This window comes from Salminus brasiliensis, chromosome 2 (genome assembly GCF_030463535.1).
Source record: "Salminus brasiliensis chromosome 2, fSalBra1.hap2, whole genome shotgun sequence".
Taxonomy (NCBI): domain Eukaryota; kingdom Metazoa; phylum Chordata; class Actinopteri; order Characiformes; family Bryconidae; genus Salminus; species Salminus brasiliensis.
Genome location: NC_132879.1, coordinates 58,810,988 through 58,820,571, shown reverse-complemented (window position 1 = coordinate 58,820,571; position 9,584 = coordinate 58,810,988). Strand labels below are relative to the sequence as shown.

Here is a 9,584-nt window from a genome sequence, read left to right as displayed (position 1 = left end):
CACATTCTCTGACCAGTTCTGATACATGAAGTCCAATCAACAACTTTGAAGGGCTTTGAAAGGTGGATCACTCATTGCCACGAACAGTGACTGGACCTATCCTGGAATCTGAGCAGTATTGCCCTCTTTACTTTAACATCCTAAGTGAGGTCTTGATGGAGACTAACACAAGGGAGCTCCAACAGTCCAGGCATTCCAGCTACTTTAAATATTCACATGGTAGATCTTACAGAGTTTATTAAATGTCTGTTAGTGTAAATAGCTAAGTGAGAAGGAGATGAACTGATGTTCAAAAATCATGGAGTTAAAGATGAATCATTGTTTTAGTGAGATTGGGTTTTTATTTTTGTGTAGAATTTCAGAGTGAACTAGAAAGGGAAAGTTTGTGATATAATTTAAAGTTGTGTTTAAAAAGCTGAATAATAATGTTTTAAAAGTTAAAGGAACTGTAGATGTAAATATTTTTCACTCTGTTTTAAAGAATAAGTGATTGAATGAGTTTATTTATGGTTGTCTTTGAAATCTGTTGTGTAGGTATGAAAGTGAATTTGGTGCATTATTGTGTACTAACTGTGTATTACTGTATAATAGCTGTGTAATAGCTGTGTAATAGCTGTGTAATAACTGTGTAATAACTGTGTAATAACTGTGTATTACTGTGCAATCATTTTGTAATACTGTGCATTACTTTTTAATGATCTGCTTTTCTGTGTAATAACGATGCATAAAAAGTGCCTTACTGTGTAATAATGGTGTATTACTGTGTAATATCTCTGCACTACTGCACGTGTGTTGTATGTATGTCCTGTATGTGTAATAACATTTTTTTATTTATAGATTAGTTAATTGGCTTTATTTGGTTGCAATAGAATTTCTAGGTGGTTGCTGTGGTTGTCTAGGTGGCTGCTTTGGTGTTGGTAGATGATTGACGTGGAATTAGTAGGTGATCGTTGGTGTGGTATCACAAGTGGTTGCTATGCAGTTAATATGTAGTTCCAGGTGGTTGTAAGAGTGTTATGTGGTTGTTAGTTAATCTTTGGCTGTGTGAAAGTGTGGTTCTTTACTGTGTAATAGTATGTGTAATAACTGCAGCACTATGTAATAACTGCAGCACTGTGAAATACCTGTGCAGAATTGTGTAGTTACAGTGCTATCACTGTGCTATTACTGTTTTACTATGTAAAATACCTGCAGGACTGTATAACAAGTGTGCAGTAATATGTCTTTAACTACAGTACTGAGTCTTTATGAACAGTCTTGGTCAGTGGGAAAGGTATCCATTGTGCCAACACTGGAGTTTTCAACATTCAACCATTCATTTCCTAAAAGAGAAAATCATATGTGAATGATCACTGTACAAAAAACATACTTCCAGTCTGTCCACAAAGCAAGAGCACTCTCCAGATAGAGGTACTACCATCCTTCAGATTCACTGTTTTACCTTCCCTTACTACAAAAGTAAGTGACTGAGGATGGAAATCAGAAGAATTTTAGTTTAAGTTACAGACATGCCCAAATCTTGAGAATCTTCTACAAAGGACAAATCATAATAAGTGTAACTGTGTGTAATCTCCTAAGTGTGTGTATCTGCTGCTGCTTCACTGCTACTAGAGAGATGTTCCATCTAGTGGTGAAAATCCCTGTTCCACAGTGAGGAAAACTCCCCAAAGAGAGGAACATGCTCACTAATGTAGTTTTCTGGAGGTGATGAGTTCAGTTGAGTGCAGCTTTAGCAGCTGTTCTCAGATCAGTGTGTGTTTCTGAGTCAGAGCAGTTCCTCTACAGCTGAGGGAGGTTTTAGTATGACGCTCTAACACTGTGTGAGTGGGAAGCTCTGATACTGCTGACAGTAATAATCTCCTGCATCTTCAGTCTGAACTCCAGAGATCTGTAGAGTAAACTGTGTTCCAGATCCACTCCCACTGAAACGACCTGGAACACCAGACTGACGAGAAGTTGCAGAATAGATCAGGAGTTTAGGAGCTTCTCCAGGTTTCTGGAGATACCAGGCGAGAGCACTACCGATGCTCTGACTGGCTGTGCAGCTGATAGTAACAGTCTGTCCTGGAGTCACAAGCTGAGAATTTGGAGACTGAGTCATTCTGATTTCCCCAAAAGTCTCTAAAAAGAAGGAAAAGTGAGAAAGAGACAAAAACACATTTAATATATTAGAACACACTGGATTCATCTGGAAACACACATCTAAACTCAGTCAGAATAAAGAGCTTCATGTGGTCCTCTAAACCAACACCTAACCTTTCAGACTTACCCTGAGTCCAGAGGGTGAGAGTCCAGATGAAGATGGAGACCAAAGTCATGGTTGCTGTGGGTGAAGATGCTGGGCAGCAGCTCTCAGTCATGAAGTGTTAAACTCACAGGACTATAAACACTAGCAGAGCACTGAAGCATGGGCTGATAATGCAAAGTGGAACCTCTCTATGGAAATATCAGCAGCACTGTCATGAGAATACAGATCTTATTAGACAATAATAATAATAATAATAATAATAATAATAATAATAATCTGATCTCATAGAAACAAGTGGATCTGATCTGCAGGATGTTGGATATGATGAGATGTTAGATTTCAAACTTCATCAAGCAGGTTAGAGGGTCATGGTGAGGATGGTGGTTTATGAAGATGTTGGCTGATGAGGTTCATGGTTGGTTTTCATCACAGCAGGAGATTAAACAGAACTTTCAATCAGATCCAAAGAGATCAAACAGGTTCAGAAGAACAGAAGAACCAGATCTACACCCCAACCTGACTTTATTCAGAATCTCATAAAAACAGAGGAACAAACAGAATCAGAAAGAAAGAGAGAGACTACAGTGTGTGTGTGTGTGTGTGTGTGTGTGTGTGTGTGTGTGTGTGTGTGTGTGTCTGTGTGTGTGTGTGTGTGTGTGTGTGTGTGTGTGTGTGTGAGTACTGGAGTGTATCAGAGGTTTTTGTACGACGGCTTCATTGGAATGTATCACTGTGGTACACTTTCGGTGGAGGAACTAAACTCATTCTGAAGAGTAAGTGTGTTTTCTTTTCTATTATTTATTTAACAGACAAATAATTACAATTTCTAAAAAGTAACTAATGTAATTGAGGTAAAATACTTCTTTATTCTGTAATTAGCTGCTTTCATTTCCACTGAAACTGAGTGTGTTAAAGAGTAAAGTAAGAACTGGCACTCAGAACCTGAACTCAGACTATGTTGGGTTAATTGTCCCGTATGGGTGAACTATTGGACTGGTATCATTTATAGCTGTACATTTAGAACAGGTGTTGGGTTAATTGTCCCGTATGGGTGAACTATTGGACTGGTATCATTTATAGCTGTACATTTAGAACGGGTGTTGGGTTAATTGTCCCGTATGGGTGAACTGTTGGACTGGTATCATTTATAGCTGTACATTTAGAACGGGTGTTGGGTTAATTGTCCCGTATGGGTGAACTATTGGACTGGTATCATTTATATCTGTACATTTAGAACGGGTGTTGGGTTAATTGTCCCGTATGGGTGAACTACTGGACTGGTATCATTTATAGCTGTACATTTAGAACAGGTGTTGGGTTAATTGTCCCGTATGGGTGAACTATTGGACTGGTATCATTTATAGCTGTACATTTAGAACGGGTGTTGGGTTAATTGTCCCGTATGGGTGAACTATTGGACTGGAATCATTTATAGCTGTACATTTAGAACGGGTGTTGGGTTAATTGTCCCATATGGGTGAACTATTGGACTGGTATCATTTATAGCTGTACATTTAGAACGGGTGCTGGGTTTATTGTCCCTTATGGGTGAACTATTGGACTGGTATCATTTATAGCTGTACATTTAGAACGGGTGTTGGGTTAATTGTCCCGTATGGGTGAACTACTGGACTGGTATCATTTATAGCTGTACATTTAGAACGGGTGTTGGGTTAATTGTCCCGTATGGGTGAACTATTGGACTGGTATCTTTTATAGCTGTACATTTAGAACGGGTGTTGGGTTTATTGTCCCGTATGGGTGAACTATTGGACTGGTATCATTTATAGCTGTACATTTAGAACGGGTGTTGGGTTAATTGTCCCGTATGGGTGAACTATTGGACTGGTATCATTTATAGCTGTACATTTAGAACAGGTATTGGGTTAATTGTCCCGTATGGGTGAACTATTGGACTGGTATCATTTATAGCTGTACATTTAGAATTATGAACTTTTCACGATCATGTTTTGATTATACAGATATAATTATAGGTTGTAGAAGTTAGCCGATACTGTTTTTGAGGTAATTAATAACAGTATTAATCTAAATTGATCTCTGTTGACTGAAGATTCAGTCAGGATGTTTAATAAAGAATAACAGGTCAATATTTTTAAATGTGTGTTTGTGTTTAATCAAGTGTGTGTGGTGTTTCTCCTCTCCAGCTGGTCCAACAGTGAAGCCCTCCGTGTCTCTGCTGCCCCCCTCCTCTCTGCAGCTGTCTGAGGGGTCCGCCTCGCTGCTCTGCCTGCTGTCTGGCTACTCTCCACAGGGGGCGCAGGTCAGCTGGACAGTAGACGGCTCAGCGGTGAGGGAGGGGGTTCTGACCAGTGCAGAAGAAGAGAAGAACGCCCGCTACAGCCGCAGCAGCACCCTGACCCTCAGCAAAGCACTCTGGGAAAAGGGGGAGGAGTTTGTCTGCACTGTCTCCCACGACAGCGTGGATCAGCCAGTCAGCTTCAGGAAGAGCATGTGTGAAGGCTAGCAGCTCCAAGCTAGAATTGATCATAGAGCTGCTTTCACATGCATCTCCAATAGAGTGTAAATTCTACACAGTGCTGATATTTGAGTCTTTCCTCTGGTCAGTGTCCTGTTGCTGTACCTGTGCTTTTGCTCTGCTGAAATAAAGCTTCATTTTGGACACTGTGTGTTCTTTTATTGGAATGAATGCTCATTATCAGTGTTGGTAGAGAGTGTGTTTAGCTGCAGATTCAGTGCAGTGCTGTGTGTGTTGTGCTTGAGTGAGTTTGGCTGAATGAAGCTGAACATCTGGTGAAAGTGCTGCTCTATTCTGGGAGAAAGAGGACGACTCAGGCCTGTTCATGCAAATCTCAGTCCTACAACAGAAAGAGTACCTGAGGTCAAACAGGACTAGCTTGAACATGCAGGTGAGAATTGGTAGGACTGAAGTCAATCATCAACAGGAATGAAATTTGGGAGACCCCAAAGATACATTCAGTTCTTAAGGTGATTTCACATCTAAAAGTCTGGATCCATGGTCTTTTTGTTACAGTGTATACATTAAATCCATGTATAATAATATGATAATAATCCCTGTTGCCAAGCAACCAGGCAACTTTGTTTCTGGAGCATTCTTTCCAGTCCATGATCTTCTTCTGTTGTCTGACGGGTTACTATAGACTGCTTCAACTTCCTGTAATTAAAGTTCAAATCATCAAAAAATGTTTTTACACTTTGGTTCGGACTGTGATCTGTGGCCCCTTTCAAAACTACTGTAATGGTTCAGAACAAAACAACTGTCTGAAAGTCCAGAACAAAACAAAGTAGGTGGATGTGAAAACACCCTTAATCTTTCTAATCAGGCCATCAGATGTTCTGCATAGAACCTGAACTTTCTCAAAGTCAAAGAGTGATAGTGTGTGTTGAGGTGTGTGTTAGTGAGGTGTGTATCCTCTCCTCCACAGAGTGTGTTAGTGTGTGTTGAGGTGTGTGTTAGTGAGGTGTGTGTCCTCTCCTCCACAGAGTGTGTTACTGTGTGTTGAGGTGTGTGTTAGTGAGGTGTGTATCCTCTCCTCCACAGTGTGTTAGTGTGTGTTGAGGTGTGTGTTAGTGAGGTGTGTATCCTCTCCTCCACAGAGTGTGTTAGTGTGTGTTGAGGTGTGTGTTAGTGAGGTGTGTTTCCTCTCCTCCACAGAGTGTGTTACTGTGTGTTGAGGTGTGTGTTAGTGAGGTGTGTATCCTCTCCTCCACAGTGTGTTAGTGTGTGTTGAGGTGTGTGTTAGTGAGGTGTGTATCCTCTCCTCCACAGAGTGTGTTAGTGTGTGTTGAGGTGTGTGTTAGTGAGGTGTGTTTCCTCTCCTCCACAGAGTGTGTTAGTGTATGTTGAGGTGTGTGTTAGTGAGGTGTGGTGTGTATCCTCTCCTCCACAGAGTGTGTTAGTGTGTGTTGAGGTGTGTGTTAGTGAGGTGTGTATCCTCTCCTCCACAGTGTGTTAGTGTGTGTTGAGGTGTGTGTTAGTGAGGTGTGTATCCTCTCCTCCACAGGGTTTGTTAGTGTGTGTTGAGGTGTGTGTTAGTGAGGTGTGTATCCTCTCCTCCACAGAGTTTGTTAGTGTGTGTTGAGGTGTGTGTTAGTGAGGTGTGTATCCTCTCCTCCACAGAGTGTGTTAGTGTGTGTTGAGGTGTGTGTTAGTGAGGTGTGTATCCTCTCCTCCACAGAGTGTGTTAGTGTGTGTTGAGGTGTGTGTTAGTGAGGTGTGTGTCCTCTCCTCCACAGAGTGTGTTAGTGTGTGTTGAGGTGTGTGTTAGTGAGGTGTGTATCCTCTCCTCCACAGAGTGTGTTAGTGTGTGTATCATCCTCCCCCTCAGCACCTGCAGTAGGTCCAGCTGCAGCAGTGCAGTCTCTGTGCAGTCTGACTGAGGGGGTTTTTGTACCACTCTCTAACACTGTGTGAACACCCAGCTACCACTGATCTGATGAACACTCTGACAGTAATAATCTGCTGCATCTTCAGGCCGGACATTACTGATGGTCAGAGTGAAGTCAGATCCAGATCCACTGCCACTGAAACGAGCTGGAACACCATCCTCATTCTGATCAGCGTAGTAGATCAGGAGTTTAGGAGCTTCTCCGGATTTTTGTTGATACCAGGCAAGAACACTATCACCCAACACATCAGTGCTGGTTCTACAGCTGATGGTAACTGAACCTCCTGGAGAAACAGTTTTCTCTGCAGGAGTCTGATTCACAGTCACCTGACCACTGGATCCTGGTGGAAGTAGAAAAAAATATTTTATATAATTTACATTTATTTTTACTGAAATCAAAAGAATATTTAATTCTTTGTTTGAAAATTATTCAGAATAGGACTGTTACTGCTGCTTCCCACAGAAGTAAATGAGAGAGTTACCCTGAGTCCAGATGGTGAGTGTCCAGATGAAGATGGAGACCAAAGTCATGATTGCTGTGGGTGAAGTTGCTGGGCAGCAGCTCTCAGTCATGAAGTGTTAAACTCACAGGACTATAAACACTAGCAGAGCACTGAAGCATGGGCTGATAATGCAAAGTGGAACCTCTCTATGGAAATGACTGAAACTCCTCCAGAACCTAAAAGACAACAAAGATAATCGTCTAAATATCAGATACAGATCAATATTAGATTCTCATCAGTTTAAAAGTGTGTGTATCTCAGTGAGTGTGTGTGTGTGTGTGTGTGTGTTTGTGTGTGTGTGTTTGTGAGTGTGTGTGTGTGTGTGTGTGTGTTCACTGGAGTGTAACAGAGGTTTTTGTACGATGGCTTCAGTGAAATCTATCACTGTTGTACACTTTCGGTGGAGGAACTAAACTGTTTGTGAAAAGTAAATAACTCTTCTTCTTCCAGAGCTCCAATCATTGAAATCTTTCTCCTCATAAGCAGCTTCATGAAGCAGCTGTAGATAAAGTCAGTACTGTTTAATATCAATATTAATTACTGATCATTTTCAGGGTTTAACTGAATCCAAACTGAGCTGGTCTGACTGAGTACATACAGAGTTACTGTCTAAGCCTGTTTCAGAATCAGACAGTAATCAGACTAACAGATGATCGATCATTAGTGATGATCAGGATTTCAGTGCAGTGTTTGATACTACTGGCCTTTATATTTTAATGGACAGTCTGGAAAACATGGTCAGTGATCTTGTGTGGTTTCATACTGGTCAGACTGCTCCCCATTAGTTAGTGTAAATAAGGCACTTTCTCAGTCTATAGGAGTGTGATATGGTGTCCCTCAGGGCTGTATTTTAGGTCCTTTACTGTTCTCTTTTTATTTACAGATCTTTGTGTAAAACAATGTAAAGTCATGTTTAAGCTGATGATGCTCATCTTATCCAGAATAAGAGAAACAGTTACACAGAACTGAAGACTGTGTTAAAGACATAAAAGCCTGGATGATCAGAAATGTCCTCCTTTTAAATTCTGACTAAAACAGAAATGTTGCTGTTGGACCCAAAATCCACTTGAATTAAGGTGGTCAGTTTTATTGTTGAACTTAATGGTTTTATTGTGCAGTCAGACACTACAGTGGATGAGCTTGGTGTGACCCTGGATGTTGATCATTTCAGCTCCTCATAAATTATATTTCTTAAACTGAATATTATTGATGGAAATGAGACAGATGCTAATCCTATAAGATGCTGAGAAGATTTCATGCTTTCATAACTTCTAGATTAGACTACTGTAACATGTTACTAACTGGTCGTCCTGCTGTCTCTCTAAATCTAACACTTCAGAGTGCTATCTGATCAAATTACCCTGATTTTATTTAGATTTATTGATTATAATGTATTGATTATGATATTTAAACATCATTAATAGTCCAGTGAAATCAAATGTATAATTAGGATGATTCCTCCATACATCTGACAGGAAACTTCTAATGAAGTATTTTAAATATATATTAATATTTAAGAAATGTTTCAAGTTATCAGATCATGTGTCTTTGTTTACTTACTTTGGGGGGTTGTTTGAGAGATGGACTCCGTCACACAGATGATATTTGCAGCTGAACTCATTTCTTAATTATTTACTTTATCTGAGATTTTACTGCTTAAATAAAAGCAGTTTTAATAAAAATAATCATTATAATTATTGTTGTTTTCATTAGTAATGTTTTTGTGTTTCTGCTCCTCAGACAAACCATCCGTGTCTCTGCTGCCCCCCTCCTCTCTGCAGCTGTCTGAGGGGTCCGCCTCGCTGCTCTGCCTGCTGACTGGCTACTCTCCACAGGGGGCGCAGGTCAGCTGGACAGTGGACGGCTCAGCGGTGAGGGAGGGGGTTCTGACCAGTGCAGAAGAAGAGAAGAACGCCCGCTACAGCCGCAGCAGCACCCTGACCCTCAGCAAAGCACTCTGGGAAAAGGGGGAGGAGTTTGTCTGCACTGTCTCCCACGACAGCGTGGATCAGCCAGTCAGCTTCAGGAAGAGCATGTGTGAAGGCTAGCAGCTCCAAGCTAGAATTGATCATAGAGCTGCTTTCACATGCATCTCCAATAGAGTGTAAATTCTACACAGTGCTGATATTTGAGTCTTTCCTCTGGTCAGTGTCCTGTTGCTGTACCTGTGCTTTTGCTCTGCTGAAATAAAGCTTCATTTTGGACACTGTGTGTTCTTTTATTGGAATGAATGCTCATTATCAGTGTTGGTAGAGAGTGTGTTTAGCTGCAGATTCAGTGCAGTGCTGTGTGTGTTGTGCTTGAGTGAGTTTGGCTGAATGAAGCTGAACATCTGGTGAAAGTGCTGCTCTATTCTGGGAGAAAGAGGACGACTCAGGCCTGTTCATGCAAATCTGAGCTTCACCCCACTGCCCTCTCTCTCACTCTCTCTCTCTCTCTCTCTCT

At 41.1% G+C, this 9,584-nt stretch overlaps 2 long non-coding RNA genes across 2 annotated transcripts; both read left to right on the top strand.

Moving 5' to 3' along the window:
* The first annotated feature begins 2,692 nt into the window (after positions 1-2,692).
* LOC140549590 (uncharacterized) lies at positions 2,693-4,889 on the top strand. The gene is made up of 2 exons (XR_011979007.1): positions 2,693-3,021; positions 4,414-4,889. It is a non-coding gene; the product is annotated as an uncharacterized lncRNA (long non-coding RNA).
* A 2,262-nt stretch (positions 4,890-7,151) lies between these two features.
* Positions 7,152-9,343, top strand: LOC140549589 (uncharacterized). Its single transcript, XR_011979006.1, has 2 exons — positions 7,152-7,566; positions 8,880-9,343. It is a non-coding gene; the product is annotated as an uncharacterized lncRNA (long non-coding RNA).
* Positions 9,344-9,584: the final 241 nt, after the last annotated feature.